This window comes from Dendrobium catenatum, unplaced genomic scaffold, assembly GCF_001605985.2.
Source record: "Dendrobium catenatum unplaced genomic scaffold, ASM160598v2 fragScaff_scaffold_1542, whole genome shotgun sequence".
Lineage (NCBI taxonomy): Eukaryota > Viridiplantae > Streptophyta > Magnoliopsida > Asparagales > Orchidaceae > Dendrobium > Dendrobium catenatum.
In genome coordinates this window covers 49,694-53,225 of record NW_021320004.1, presented here as the reverse complement: position 1 = coordinate 53,225, position 3,532 = coordinate 49,694, and positions in this window count along the sequence as shown.

Sequence of the window (3,532 nt, the reverse complement as noted above, 5' to 3'; positions counted from 1 at the left end):
TAAGTTACTGTTGTGAAGACTAATTCTGAGAACATTAATCTAATCAGATTTGATGCGTTAAATGAAAATCTAAGGGAGCTTCAATTAGACTCGATGGTGGAAGTTATTGATGCGGTTACTGACAGACCTTTGGAAAATTCCAAGCTTAATTTGGATGATCAGCCTCAAACTTCTTTGAAGGAGAATTCGGGTAAGAATATTAACCTTATTTCATCTTAAATTTCTACTACTAATAATAAGTTTGATGCTCTAAATGGATTTATGAATGAGTTAGAGGGTGTTGAGCCTCTGAAAGATAAATCCATTGTAGTATATGAAGCCTCTCTTATTATTGTGAATAATTCTTGAGTAAATTCTGAAGTTGTTGTTTATGGTAGTGTGGTGGCTTCTAATCCTACAGTAAATTCTAAAACTTGTAAACAAAGATTGACTAATGAGCTTAAGGCTTTAGGGCCAGTCAAAATCCTTCCTCGAAATAAAAAATTTGATTTCTTGAATAAAGGAAGGAGTGGTTATCTTTTTCCTTCTTCTTAAACATGTCATCTATAGCATTTTGGAACTGTAGAGTGGACAAAAAAAGGAGGGTTCTCACTATTTAAAAGAATTTGTGAAGGAGTTTGATGTGTTTTTTGTTGGATTAGTGGAAACTAATTTATCCTCTTTTAGTATACTAGAGTGTGCTAAATTCATTGGTGTGGATTGGGATTTTTGTTTGTTTCCTTTGGATGGGTTGTCATAAGGTATTTTTGGTTATTTGGACAACAAATATTGCATCTTTTTTGTAGATTTAAGCTGATTCTCAATTTGTTATTGGGGAGGTTAATATTTTTAATAAAGGAAGTTGGTTGATTACTACTATTTATGGGAGCCATGATATTTAAAATAGGAGGAATCTCTGGAATAAACTTGATGTATATTCTTCTAAAGATATTCCTTCGATGGTGGGAGGTGATTTCAATTGTTTACTATCTAAAGAGGGTAAGAGAAGAGGGAAAAGGTTTGTTTTTTTCTCAAGGTCCTGAGGAAATGAAGTGATGATTATCATGATGTTGATTTTGTAGGCCCGAAGTTCACTTGTTGTAATAATAAGGAGAGGGGGGTGCTCCTATTATGGAGAGATTGGATAGATGCTTGTTAAACTCCATTTCAATTACTGAATTTTAACTTGCTCTGTTGAGGCATTTGCCTAGAGTTGCTTCAAATCACTATCCAATTGTGTTGAAGATTATGCCTTCTATGTTCCACTAGAAGAATATTATCAAATTTGAAGATGTATGGGCTTCTTTTCATGCTTCTGCGGCGTTTTTTATGAAATCTATGAAGAAAAAGGTTTTTTGGTGATGATGCTTAAATTCTCAACTTGAAACTTAGAAAGTCTTTAAGAGCTTTATTTTTTTGGAGTAGAGCTAAACTCAAGGATCTTTTGAAGTTGAAAGAATGTCTTAAAAGGGATATTTTGGAATCACAAATGGAGGAATCTTCGTCAAATGTGATGTCTGAAGATGAATTATTCTTACTTAGAGCTAAAGTAAATGAATTGAATGCTACATTAGCTTGTTTGAATACGTGGGGGAGGAAAAGGGTTAAAGTTAATTGTATGGAGGAGGGAGATACTAATTCCAAGTTTTTTCATGTGTTTGCTAGCTCTAGGAGGATTTGAAATTAGATCACCCATATTAAAGATTGCAATGGTAAAGTGGTTTAAAATCAAGATGAAATTGAAGGATTTTTTTTTAATTTCTTCAAGGATAAATGGAGGATTATAGGGGGTATTTATCAAGGATGGCCTCCTCCATTGAAAGTGCTTGATGATGATTATAGATCTTTATTGGAAGTTTATTTTTTGAAGGAGGAATTGGTTCATGTGGTTAAGAATTTCAGAAAATTCAAATCACTAGGGAATAATGGCATCACTTATTCTTTTTTTAAAGCTTACTGGAGTATTATTGAGGAAGAAGTTTGGAAGGCTATCAACAAATTTTTCTCTTCTGGTAAAATGTGAAAAGGTTGGAAAGACACTATTATTTCCCTTATTCCTAAAGTTTAAAATCCTTTGATTCCTTCTAACTATGGGCACATTAGCCTTTGTATGACTATATACAAGATTGTGACTAAAATGTTATTGAACAGGATGTCAGTTTTTTCTTCCTAAGATTATAACTGAAGATCAAGCGGCTTTTGTTAAAGGTCTTTCTTTGTCAGATCATATTTTACTTTCTCATGAACTATTCCATAAATTCAAATTTTCTAAATCTAAAAAAGGGTCCTTAGCTATTAAAATTGATATGGAGCAAGTGTATAATATCATGGCTTGGTATACTTTATATCAAGTTTTCGGGTATCTCAGATTTTTGAAACAATTTGCTGATCTCATAATGGAGTTGTGACGAATCCAAGGTTCTCAGTTATGGTTGATGGTTCTAATTCTAATTGGATTGATGTAAGGAGTGGATTTAGACAATGTTGTCCTTTGCCTACCTATTTATTTATTTTGTGCTCTCAATTACTTTCAAATGCATACTATCAAACAGGTGGTGGTCTTGGAATTAAAATTGCTCCTCATGTACACATGATTTCTCATTTGTTATATGCAAACAAAATTTTTTTATTTTCTAAAGCTAAGAAAAAATTTGTTAAGATGGTGAAGGAAATTATAAAAAATAATTTTGGTTGGTCTAGGATTAAGTTAATTTAGATAAAACCATTATTTTTTTTAGCAAGGCGATTAACAAGAAGAAGAAAAAATTATTTTCTCGGATGCTAGGATTCAAGAGTGTAAGACAATTCAATTATCTTGGTGTTAAGATTGCACTAAAAAGGTTTATTGTGGCAGTTTTCAAATTTTATTAGAGAAGGCTTTGAATAAGATGAACATGTGGGAAAATAGAATTATTTCTTTGGCTGGCAGATTGGTGCTTATCAAGTTAGCTTTTTTTCCCTTCCCATGTTTTTATGTACTCATTTGGAACTCTAAATGAGTTTGACAAATTGTGCAAGAATTTTATTTGGCACAAACAAAATGGGAAGCGAGGTATGCACTATGTTTCTTTGGAGGTTATTTGTAAAAATAGGAATAGTGGAGGTCATGGAATTAACTTAACTGTGGCTTCTATCATTCCTTAACGTGCAAGGTTGTCATGGAATTTTATTGATAATCCAAGCTCTATACTCAATAAAAACCTGATTGCCAAATATGTGGAAGGTATGTGGAATTTTAATATGAAAAAAGGGTGCTATACTTCATGAAAAATCCTTATGCATTGTGCAAAGTTTATGGAGCCAATTGTTAGGGGGGAAATTGCTATAGGTGTATACGTTAAAATATTAAAAGATGTATGGATTCTTGATAAAAGGATTGATCAATGGCCTACTTTTCTTGCTGATTTGGAAGATACGGACTGCACGTTGGATTGTATTATTTCGAATGGCCACTGCAATAGTATTGAACTGAAGAAATTGTTTGGTGATGAATTGGTTAAGCTTATTCAACATATTGAAATTTCTTCTACTCTTTCTTCGGATCATATAGAAC